The sequence below is a fragment of the Molothrus ater genome, chromosome 1 (assembly GCF_012460135.2).
Source record: "Molothrus ater isolate BHLD 08-10-18 breed brown headed cowbird chromosome 1, BPBGC_Mater_1.1, whole genome shotgun sequence".
Classification (NCBI taxonomy): Eukaryota; Metazoa; Chordata; class Aves; order Passeriformes; family Icteridae; genus Molothrus; species Molothrus ater.
The window spans coordinates 15,291,535-15,304,741 of NC_050478.2; the positions used below are offsets into that span (position 1 = coordinate 15,291,535).

The window sequence follows — 13,207 nt, forward strand, 5'->3', positions numbered from 1 at the left end:
TGGTTCCTATCTAAAAATCCTGAAGTCCTCAATTGGACATAGCTTTGCAAAACTACTTTCCATCTCTACTATGAAAGCATGAAAGAAATAAAAACAATGGGGTTAGAATCTAAGTTTTTAGTTCCCAGGGTTTCCTCTAAATTAATTCAAAGGAGGAAGAGGAGGAGAAAGCATGATCCTTTATCAGGGGCTGGAGGCTTTCCTTTTCAACTTGCATAGGAGGAATACAGACCTCTCAGAGTATCAAAAGCAGTAACTGGACATTTTATAAAATAATTTTATAAAGATGCAAAAATAATTTAATAGTAGTACTGCATTTTGCAACCAGAGGTTAGGAATGCTTTCAGAAAGGGCACAGGAGGGAGGGGAAAGAGTAGGAAATTATACCTGCATCTTCTTAAGTGCAAACCAGGATTTTGGAAAAGCTAGCATTCTTTACCTACAAAGTATGTCAAGTCCCTTCCTCTACCTGACCCTTCTGATTTCTATTGAAATGCCTTATTTAACTTTCTATAGCCCCAGCACAAGTGTCCATGTTGGGGAAGTATGTAGGTCACAGAACACACTGATGTTTATGGTTAAATGTGTGTGACCAACTAATTACATAACAAAACCCACAGAGTGCAGCCTGCATCAGTACAAATAGCAATTCACAAGTTCTGTATTTCCTAACACACAAGGGACAAGCTTTTACAACAGTCTGCCTCAAAGGCTAATGGCAGGGAGAATGAATTCTGCATGCATCAGTTCAGTTGTTGGGTTTTAAATATAGATTTTTCAGTTTATTTTGCCTCTTACAGGCACAGACAGAGGACAGCTGTAGGGAAACACTACAAATATCTTGTTTTCAAATTATGCAAACAAGATGCTCACAAGACTCAGAGATCTGGTAACTCATATATTAAAACCCCCCACACAGTATACATAAACTTCCTCACAAGGAAGTTGTGTCCTGAAAGATGGGGCAGAAAAAGAATACTGTACTGCTCCTTTTCAGCCTGTGCATCATTATGAAGTAGTTCTAGTGAAAACTGGTATTCCCTCATGAGACATTACATATGAAGCGACCAAAAGAAAGAAACAAGAAGTAATTTTAAAAAAAAATTCACTGACAGTTGGGAGCAAAATGATCTCTTCTGACTCTGCCAAGTTTATGATCTCTGAAAAGTCAATCCAACCAAAACCAGAGCATTCTCAATCAGAAAAGAGGGAAGAAAGGAACTTACACTGCTTGCTCACAGTCCTGTCCCATGCTGTTCCCCCACATGTTCTAGCTAATTGACACATACAGCCTTCTGGCAATTCTGTTTATTACATTTGAACATAAGCTTCATAAATTTAAAAGCTTCTTGTGTTCAGTAATATCACTCTATCCATGCACCAAAACTGAATGCTCATCTGGGCTTTTTTTACCTCTTCAGTGTAGCATTAGTAAACTAGGGGACAAAAGAGAAGGTGTGAGGTCATCATTTAGAAGTTACACACATTCTCCAAAACAGAACCTGTGCTAAAACAGCTCTATCACTGCTCCTCAGGAGTCATTTCTGAAATAACTGTTTCTGTCTATGCAGTCAGAGCCCACTGAATGTTTAATACTTTTAAAGAAAGCTTCATGGCTTAAAGTAACAAAGGAGAAGGTCCATGGAGGTCTTGGACTAGGGCACTGCAGCCACTGACATGCTGTCCCTAGAACAGAAACATTGATTTGGAGTGGGAAGATGTAGCATGAAAACCACAAATAGAAGGAAAGAGGAGGAAGAATGTTCAGAACTTGTTTCATCTAACAAAAAACTTGGTCTTCTTTTGGATTATTTTCCCTAGCTAATCATCCCAAATTTTAATCTGAAATTACCTTGGTTCCAAGCCTTTTAGAAACACACAAAATTATTAATTTACAACGTCAGAGGGGGGAAGAAGGGAAAGTCCTCAACAGCAATGTGAACATCAAAAAACCTTGTGGAGTTATGTTTTAAATATAGCCTGTTCAGTTTACTTTTTGGTTTCAAGTGTTTAATATGTAGTATGAAGAGCCATTAGGACCACAGAACATGAAATTATCTTTCTGACCCACTCCTGTGTAACTTTGCATTACATAACAGCACAAGGGCAACAAAAGGAGTCAAGCCCTCTCTTTGACAAGGACTCTGGCTCATTTTGTATTTGTTAACAAGCTCAATAAATATTTGAAATGGGAATAGAAAACTATGCTAACAGTCTGACATTCTTCTCCACCCTTTTGTCCCTCCCATACAGAGGAGATTGGCAGGGGTTATTGTTGCTCTGCACAGTAGAGTAGTAGGAATTAACGCCATCATCGTGCTGGACACGGAACAACTTTATTTTCACAGTTTTTAACATCAGTGTAACACCAGCATTGCAGAGTCTCTTTCCTTAGCACACAAAACTTAAGTCAAATATTCTCATTTATTACTATTTATTTTCAGCTATGAACCATTAAAGCCACAGACATGCAATGTAAACTATTGCCTCTCTCCTAACAATAAATTTAGAATATATTTAACTTTCCAAAAGATTACACATGTTAAATATTCCCACATACCAAACATGAATGAAACTGCATCCAAGCCTGTTTCACAGAAGAATGAGTGGTTTGCTACAATTGTTCACAAGTTCATCTGGAAATGTGTAAAAACCCATTGTGTTGGTGGCAGTCTGAGATCATTTAGAGCAACAGGTGTTCAACCTGTACATTCAATCCATTCCCAACCGGTGACAACCAATTATAAACAAAATTCCACAAGCAGAAATGCATCAACCTTCTCCTGCAGAAGTCCCACAGCAACAGGCAGATTACAAAGCAAAACCCATGAGCTGCTATGCCAGGTTGTGCAGGGCAGGAATGGATGCAGCAATTTCCATGAACACCAACACTTGCACACATCTTGCAAGAGCAGGGCCCCTCTCAATAACTTGCAAGGACATTCTAGAACTTCTTCAGCAACTGAAATTTGTCCAGCTTCCATTCCTTCTTCCTGCTGCTGTTCTACACACTGTCAAGGAAGATGAAAGCAAAAAAAAAGGGAGCTAGTACAAGGGATGGTAGTTTACACTGAGAAATGCAATGCATACTGAAAGGATGTTTTAAAAACCCTCACAATACCAAACTGACAGTGACATAATGCAGACTTACATCAGTAATCCAGAGCACTATTCAGCCATAGTGTTCAAGTGTGTTTCAAAAGGAGGGAGATGTTTATGGAAGTCAAAATACAATGCTTTAATCTGGCCCAGTAGCTTTACATTTTACACACTATGGGTACTAGCAGTAGATTGAAGAGAAGAACATTCAACAGTTAAACCTACATTGGACTACTACAATGTATTATCTGCTTGCACTCTTAAAATGAAGCATGGGAAGTTACCTACAAGGAAAACTGGCTTTCTCTAGCTTTCTCTCAATTTCTTTAAAACTATTTAATTGCAAGCACCTTTTTCTTCTTTAAATGTAACCTTTTACATGTTCTTCTAAATCTGTTTTGTTTTGTACAGCTGCTAAGTTGTAAGTAGACAGTATCTGGAAACATTGCAAGTGAGCAATAATTCAGTTGAAAGAAGCACAAACATATGGGTGGGTAATTACTATAGAGACAGCTGAAGAGTAAAGAGGGAAAAATACTTAAAATTTATAAGAACAAAAACTCCCACCAAAACCAACACTCTTCAATCTTCCCACAGGAGTACCTTCACAAGGTATGGGACTGCAAACTATCATACTAATATGAAACATTTGCAGAGCTTGAGTATCTACTCCATGCTGTGTTTTATCACCCATCCATCTTCTCCATTGAAAACAAAACATAAAGAATTTAGGGCTTGGTCAATCTGCAACTGTTTATGTTTTCCTATTACAGTGGGAGTTAGTCATGCTTTTTTACAAATAATTTTGAATAATTTCAACTTGTTCTCCAGTCAAGTAATGGAAGTGCAACAGCACTTACGTGTGTGCAATAAGTACAAGTGCTCAGGAAGGATACTGAAATACCAGTTCTGCATTTCTTTTTAAGATTTTCCTTGAAACATAAACAGTTAAGTTGTAGCTCATGATACTTTCTTCAGGAACTGCTTGCAACTGCTATGAGATGAAGCATACATAGATATGCTTCTACACTTCTCTCTGCATGGACAACTGCCTTTTTAAGAGATAAAGTTCCTACAGAAGACTACAGGAGACACTGTTCTCATCATGGTGCTCTTAACTTTAAATGACTACAAGAAGACACTTAAGAGTAGAACTCTTCAGGAGGATAAATGGAAAGACCCAAATAATTAGAGATACAAGTGTAGGTCACCTAAACCAAGGAGATGCCCAGGCAGATGATGAAAGACAGCAAGCAATACATATATAAGCCTGTACTAAAATACATCCCCCTGCCTCCCAAAAATGAACAGCTTTCCAAATAATTGTGTAGCATCCCGCATTGAAAGGGACCTGCAAGATCACTGAAACCAACACTTAGACAATGTATATTTAGCAATTCAACAAATTCAGAAGTTTAGTCACCAACTGCCAATAAATACCATCACTTGAAGATCAAAATCATATCCTGAATTGATTAGATATTGGAATAATCACATTTTGTTCTGTTAATCTCCAACTTCCCCGTGAACAAGGCAACTCAGTTAAATACAGAGATGGGCACAGCAGGTTAATCACTAATGCCCATACATACTAACAGAAGTTTCACAAATGGCATTTGACAAATATAAACTGATACGAAAATATTTTTTCAGAAATGCTCTCCTTTTCCAATCTCCAAAACCACCAAAATATCACAAAACTAACAGAAAAATTGAGATAAATATACTTCAACTTTGAAGAGAGACAACTAGAATGCTGCAGTTTAAAAAAGGGGGGAAAATAGAAAGGCCAAATGTCAGTCTGAATTTCAGTATCTAAATTTAAGTGTTAACCTTCATTCTGCCCTCTCATTCCTGCATCTCATCTAAATTAGGAGTCACCGATCATTGTTATTTAAAATGGAGCTATCCAGTCCAAAACCAGTTAATTATTTCATCCTGCAAAACACATGCTCTTCTGTGCTAATTAAACCCTGTAATGGCCCTTACTGGCATTTACACACAATCACATTAGTTACCACACCCCTCAGCTGAGAGCCCAGGACAACACAGTGCACAGATCAAGGCTGTCTCCACACAACCCTAACAGTGTCCCAACACCACTACACTACCACACCTCACATTTGAAACTTCTCTCACTTTCAATGTGATGTAAACACACACCACTTGTCAACAAGTTTGTAGGGTCACTATATAAACAAAACAATTTCAGCAAATTAATGCTCTTGGATCACTGGAAGGACAAGCCAAACTAAGTGGAGGCAGCATTAGTTTTGCTGGGAAGCTTTTTCCTCAACAGAATGACAGTCTTGTCAATATTGCTTAAAGTCAGGTTTGTCATCTCTGCAAACTTTCCTTAAGGAGTATCACAAGATACAGGTCTGTATCAGGTTTGCATTGCAAAGCGGTTGGTAGTGGGGGGCTACAGGGGTGGCTTCTAGAAAAAGATGCCAGAAGCTTCTCCTGTGTCCAACAGAGCCAATGCCAGCCAGCTCCAGGCTGAGCCCTTGCAGCAGCACCTCTGGAATAAAACATTTAAAAAGGGGGAAACTGCTTGGAATTAAAACAGTGGAGAGAAGAGTGAATATGTGAGAGAAACAACTCTGCAGACACCAAGATCAGTGGAGAAGGAGGGGGAGAAGGTGCTCCATGTGCCAGAGCTAAGGTGCCCCTGCAGCCCATGGTGAAGACCATGGTGAGATAGATGTCTGTGCCCCTGCAGGTCCACAGTGCAGCAAACACCTCCTGCAGCCCATGGAAGACCCTGTACCGGAGCAGGTGGAGGCCCAAGGAAGACAGACCCAGTGAGAAGCCTATGCTGGAGCAGACTCCTAGTAGGACCTGTGGAGAGAGGAGCCCATGCCAGAGCAGGTTTGCTGGCAGGACCTGAGACCCCACAGGAGACCCACCATAAGGGAAATTATTTTAACTTCAGTAGGAAACCTATCTTCCCAGAACACACAGATCCTCTAAAGCATCAGGACATGGACTAATGTAATTAACAGACTCGTGTAATTAGTTCAGCAATGTCCTTACCTTCTCAGAATAGGGAACATGTCAAATTTGTCCTGTTTCCCAGCCCCACTCCCATCCTAGGTGGATAATCACTTACTCTTTCTGCTTCTTGAGTCAATAAGACAATCCCTTATATTGTAGAAACTACTGCTTTGGCTGCTTTACATGCCAGAGTGCAAAAGCAAATTCCCAAGCACAACTGTGAGTTCAGTGAACAGAAGACAGGCTGGTAGGAAAAAACCATGAATTACAGCTTCAAACCACCCTTGAGAACTGTTAGCATTAACTTCATTCATGAGCTGAAGCCCTAAGGACAAGCAGAAACTGGGGAGTCTCTGCAGGCATGGGTGGTAGCAGTACATCAAGGGGACACAGTTCTGCTGCGAGACTACACAGTCTCCTGCAGAAGCATTTTTCTTCCATGTATTGAAGTGCTTTAAGATGGTACTTGAAAGCTTGACAAACACAAACTATTACAGCTTGAAGAACTTGGATAATCTGAGTATTTCTTTTAAGTTTCTGAACAACTTCACTGCCTAACTTTCCGTGACCTTTACACATACTAAAAGCATTATAAGCTAACAGATTTCACAGAGCAAGTATCTAAGGTTATTAATCATTATTATTCCAATAATTTGTCTGTTTCAGTATACTGTCACTATTTGTCATCCTGAACAGTGTGAGAAGAGGTTATTAACACAGACACAGAAAGAGGTTCACACATTTCTGCATGTGCCTATTTTCACGCTACTATAGCCAGAGCGTTTCTGAGTGAGGTCTCACTAAGAAGGTCTAGTTTTAAAGTCTTGACAGGTATGAATTATATATATTAATGCCACAAAAGCCTTAATTATACTGACAAAAGCTGCCTTTCAAATTTACTCTGTTCAGGAATTACTGTAATGTTTACCTTTGTAAATTATTATTTTCCTAATGTGGATTAATTTAGAAGCATCCTCAGTTATTAAAAACACTACTTCTGGTTGTGTCCCCAATACACAGTTGCTCACCTTGAAGAGCATTACTCTGAGTTATACAGTACACCACAAAGCATTTGTAAAACCCAGAGGAACTTACTCCAAACTCAGGATTTACTCAAATGATGAGTTGTTTTGACTTCTCTTCTGAATCTGCTCTCATGGAGTTAGCCGATATATTCTGATAATTTGTGTTCTTGTTATATCAGGCATCTCTACTATCACAGTTGGATTTAATACTAGTAAAACTATCATTCAAATTCTATTTGTTTAATTTGGTAAATAACCTGGTTCAAGAACTTTAGAGGGCTTTTAGGTAGACAAAGTAAACAAATAATAGCCTTGGCAAAAGCCTAAAATAATTATAATCAATTTTCACAACAGCTCTGCTTGTTCTCAATAGTTCCAGTCCACCATAACCCTTAAAAAAAAAAAACCAAAAAAAAAGTTTAATTTCCCCATCACTTTATAGCATGTTGAGTTGAACTTAACAGTACAATTACAGTATGGATTTAGCATTTTCTCTACTATCTGGGAACATCTTTTGCATATGTTTCCTCAAGAAGATTTAAGTTCTTACATGTCCTACAGCTTTTCTCTAAACTTTCTATGATATCCATTCACTGAGAAGCAATCAGAGTAGCCTACAAAACACAGTTCACCAAACCCAAGTTCCAATTCCCAGTCATGTTATTTGCCTAAAGGGAACCTGAAGTCAGAAATATAAAAAGACATCAGGTGCTAAATTCTACTAAGAAGTTTCTGACAATTTCAAAGACTCTTGAAATGACATCATTTGGTCCACACTACTTAAAAAGATCATATTAACTTTCATTAACCCATGGAACAAGCAGTATATCCAAAATAGTGAGTTATTTAAGATGACAATAACCTCAATGTGAAGAGACTAAAAAACAGATAAAACTTCTTAGGATCAAGCCTTTGAAGAGCTCTCCATCTAATTCTAGGGAAAATCTTTAAAGTTGGCCTAAAACAGACACATCGAACTTCCTCAATCATGTAACCCATATCAAGAAGCTGGTGACTATCCTTGATTACTAACAAAACAAACAAGTGATTCCACATTAACCTACAAAGTTCTTTAAAAGACTATATAAAAATGGCAAAAAAAATGCATGAAAAGCAGCAGGTAATATCCTAAACATCAGATGAGCATGTTCTTGATAAATACAGAAAGCAGCTTATCATTATTGTACACATTTTTCCACAGTAACCTAACGCCTAACAGCCATCTGCTGTAAGGGGCTGCATGTTGCTGACATTATCAAGGGGCTTCAAATGACCTAAACTGCCTCTAAGTGAGAGTTATATTCAAAGGCACAGCAAGTGGGAGATGCTCTGCATAAAGCATTAGTGAAATTAAAAAAACCACAAACAAACAAATACCCACAAAAATGAAACCCCAAACAAAGTAAACAAACCAAAACCAAACACATGCCCTTCATTCACCATCAAGCAATCTTAAAGCCAGTGCCTATTATTGATTCACAAGAATGAGACTGATTACCAGAGCTAGACAAGCACCAAGAACTGAACATAACTACTCCATTTGAAGCTCATTACAGCACAGGAGTCAAAGACAGTAGGAAAAAATGAAGATGAGATCTACTCTTTCTCCATAAGGTGGTTGTATTCTTTCTCATTACTAATTTTTCAGGGTAGCAAGGAAGAGCAAGCATGTAATTTGTGGGAAAACAATCATTGTTTATTACAAGGACACATGCCAAACCTCCAAATCCTTCAAAGAGACAGTTCCAGCAAGGTTAAAAGCACTCACCTGTTTCACTTTATCAGCAAGTTCCTTACCCATATTTGCACATTAGTGCAGAAACAAAAAAAAAAAAGGTAGAAAAATGACTAACAAAACAGTAGTGAGATTCAGGGTAGAAATACTGGTGGTTAGGTAGAAAAAGCCAGGTTTTCTCACAACTAGCTTTGTTGAGCTCAACTTCTGCCCCAGGTGAAGCTTCTTGAAGTGGAGTGCAATATAAGACAGGCATTCATTTCTTCAACCACATGCAGGCAAGTAAAGCTAGGTTTGTTATGCTCACATAAAAAAGGCTTATTTTTCAATACCACATCTCCTTCCATACTCTGAGAGAGGATTATACAAGAAAATCCTCCTCATGCTTTGACCATGCTCTAATGAAACTGATACATTTCATTCTTCAGCATACCAGTTTTGATCGTTCAATATTAGATACACCATGAATTAACATTTTTCAACGCCAAAAACATAACTTCAACTTCATTCAATGTAATAAAAATGTAACTTAATCAAGGATTTCCTGAGACATAGTGACTACTTTCATATATCCACACAACATAAAACCCCCTCAGCCTGGAGCACCTGATGGACACAGTAGCATGTGAGGATCACCACCAAGAACCCTGGCAAAAAAATACGAATTGTCATTTTGTACTGCCATAGAAGATGAAGCTCTTTAATACATCTGAAACCAAATCATCTAGAAAGGCTCAAAGGTGCTTTGCAAGTATTGAATCACTCCACATGCAATGAAAGACATAAATAGAAAGCGTATTACAATATATACTTATTTGAAATATTACTTATTTATTGAAAACATCTTTAATCCAAAGACTAAGTTAAACCATATTGCATGAGCAGCTTGCCTCCTAACCACTTAAAATGTTTTACACCTTCCACAGCCATGCAGAAGTTCTGACAGAAGCAATGCACCCACATGCCTTTAATTCCCCAGCAAAACCCATTCAACACATACACAGAATTCCCATCCTTAATACACATTAGTCTATCTGTTCAACATACATGCACACTCTACCTCACACTGTGCAGAAAACAGGCGAAAGAAAAACCTCTGTTCTACTTTTCTAACTTGTCCTAGAAAGTACAGATCCAGAATCCCAAATGCAATATATAAGTAAAGAACAAAAATTTATATCAGATTAAATTCTGCAGAGAAACAGAAAAGTAGATATAAACAAACAAAACTTCAACCAATAGCAAAAAAAACCCAACTAAAAACCACCAAAAACCTTCAATTGTCCAAAGACGCTGTTCTCTGTCCACCAGACAAAAGTTCCTAAGCTTCAATGAGATTTTGGATATATTCAATGAGATGAAGATGCAGTTAGCATGAAAAAAACAAAAGGTTAATTGTGTCTAGATTGCCTATCCATGACCAGCTGTGAAACTTTAAAGAAGGACATTTCTTTCAAAAATTGTTTAACAAGCCAACATATGTGAAAGTGGTTCTGAGCACATCCCATGTCCTTCAGGGGCATCACTATTCTAAAGTAAAAAAGCTTTCAAAAGGAGTGAGTCGTCATTGATCCCACGAAAAGTTTTTAACAGAAAAGGGAGAGAACAGTGGCAGCCAAAAAAATGTACAAAACACCCTCACAAATGTCATTTTTATATAAAAAATAAAACATATAAATATTATTAATTAATTATTAATTATTAATTATTATTATATTAAATATTATATATTTTATATATAAAAAGTCAGAAATACTATGGGATTTTTTTCTTTATTACAGTCAGAAAACACTCTCTAATTCTTGTAAATCTGTGTCAGTTTCTAGGTGATAAAAGTGATAAAAACATATGCTAAAGACCATTAATTAAAGGAAAAATCTCACCCTCCTCAAGACATGATGCAATCTTAATTTTCCCTTTTTAATGTGAGGGTATCAGTCTTCAGAGTTTCAAACACACTGAAGGCAAGGGAAAAACCCCTACACTTTGTAAGTTTCCTTCTATTCTTTTCAGGCAACCAGAATACCTGGCTAATTAGCAGAAATTATCTCCCTCTAGTAATATTAAAACAGTCTCACAGTTTCCTCCAGCACCCCTTGCAGTTTGGTTCACAGTGATATAAAAATGACACATGAAGAAGCCACTGTCTGGATTTCCAGGATTCTAGATCCTGTGTAGTTTACTCTTAGACACAAGCTGAGGTCTTGCACTATTCCTAGGAGAAAACAAAGGCTTCAGCATGAAGTTTATCACAAGCTGAACACAGGAGGACTACAACAGTGAAGAGTCACAAGGGGTACAAATATCCCATATACTTAATTTTCCCATCATGATTTGTTTTGCTATACAAGGATCCTCAGTGTAACAGAAAATACAAAAGTCCTTTGTGCAGAGGGCAAGTGTAGCTGAAATAGTGCCAAAAAGACTGACATGCTTTTTGCTCCATCTGCCTGCTAATAACCACAGGAGCAATCAGCCAGCTGTCTCTGCTGTTGATCTCCAATACCCAGAAGTTCCCAAAAGAAGTCCCCAAACCCACACCCACAAGCAAAACCACAGCAAAGAAAATTTAAAGCCATTTTCCAGAATAGACTGGAAGACAGAGGAATCAACAGAAGATTGCAAGAAATTCCAAGCAAATTTTTTTTGTTTGCTTAGGGAGGATGAGAGGGAAATTTACCTCGCGCTACAGCATGTAGCTACCCCAGCAGTAACTCAGTGTTTGGCTGGCAGTGGCAGTACTCTTACAGTGAACATTCAGCACGACTGTCACAACATTAAGAAAACAATACATGCAAATCACTGTTTTAAGAAGCAATTATCTAATGGGCTTTTGGTAAGTGCTGCCTCTTTATCAGCAAACCCTAAACCAAACAAAAACCAATACAAAGGGTTTGGGGAGGAGGAGGATGCCCAGAACAAAAACTCTACTGCCACCTTTCTCTTTTGCAATACAACAGTGCATTAAATAGGATAAAGCCTAAACAGACATAAATGTAAAGGAGATCATACAAATGTATTTAGTACCACCTCTATAAAACAATATTAGTCTTCACTGTTTTCACCTGCATAAATGAAAGATATACCTAGCCACTGGAGGACTCTTAAATCTGAAGATGTACATATTGGTGCCCTACTTCAAGAATTTTTTACTTACCTTTTCAGGACTATGAAGTACAAACTGTGACCCTTCAGCATTTACTTAACAGTACAATTACACTTTGATCTCGAACCTACATTCACACTTTGCTTTTAAATCCTGTAATCCCCACAAAATTTCACATATTTGTATAACAGTATAATGATAGATGGAGCTTTTTTGTAATAAAGCAATAGAAGAGTGATCCCAGGTGCCTGATGTTAATGAAACTGGAATTACATCTCCAGACTTGGGAGGGAAAAAAAAAACAGTATCAGTTTTTTCCAAACTTACACTTTTTGTCAGAAGAATATTTAAAAGCAAACACCAAGACAAAACCTTGTTTTCTCCATCCCCTCAGGTTCCCTGTTTTTTAACTGTAATGGCTTCAGACTCTTTGCCACCCAGCTACTGGAAATGGGATTTCTTCTTGGCAGTGTGTGCCCCAACTGCATGTTCTAACACAGGGCAGCTCAGGCTTGCACACTGCCAGTGATTAGAACTGTCTCTCCAACGTTTAATATGCACAGCTAGCTTGGGAAAGCCTCAGAAGCAGATCTCGTTTAAAGTGTATGTTCTAAACAGCCACCAAGACAGGGGAAAGAAGATACAAGATATCCCTGCCATTGATACTGAAAGTAATTTGCAGGCATTCTTTAGGCAAAGGATTGCCTAAACGGAAAGAACATTTTTAGGTAAAGAAACTGAAGGTACATATTTTGATACTGCTCCTGAAATGTTATGCATGACTTGTAAAACTGATCAGTATAAAAAACAAAACAAAACAAAAAAAAAAAACAACATACAAGTTAAAAAAAATCTAAACAAAAAAATCCAAAGCAAACAAAACTAAATGCTACCAACTGTGCCTTCAAGTATGGTAGTAATAATTTGTTTATTTCTTGCTACAAAGTACATTTCTCTATACCACCATATGTGATGAAAATCTCTCAGATAAAGAACTGCCTACCTCAACCAGCAGCATTATTGAAAGTACTTCATAGAGCTCTTGCTCTAAGTTCTGTTTAATGATAGGTTGGTTTGGGTTTGATTTTCTTTTGGTGTGTGTTCTTGGTGCGTATTGTTTGGTTTGGGATTTTTTTTTGGCAGAGATGGTGTGTCAGGCATTTTATATGCTTCTGACCTGAAACTCAGAATCATGCAACAGTCAGTTTGGGTTGAAAGGGACCTTTAAAGGTCAAACTTCCGCAT

At 37.8% G+C, this 13,207-nt stretch overlaps 1 protein-coding gene and 1 long non-coding RNA gene across 5 annotated transcripts in view; both read right to left on the reverse strand.

Annotated features, from left to right (window-relative positions):
• ZEB1 (zinc finger E-box binding homeobox 1) overlaps nucleotides 1-13,207 on the reverse strand; it is a 118,574-nt gene that overhangs the window by 71,617 nt on the left and 33,750 nt on the right. The window lies entirely within an intron of this gene.
• Nucleotides 2,111-13,207, reverse strand: part of LOC129046637 (uncharacterized) — a 37,898-nt gene continuing 26,801 nt past the window's right edge. Inside the window, exon 3 of the long non-coding RNA XR_008508273.1 lies at nucleotides 2,111-3,011. This is a non-coding gene — a long non-coding RNA (uncharacterized LOC129046637). The remainder of the gene's footprint in view (nucleotides 3,012-13,207) is intronic.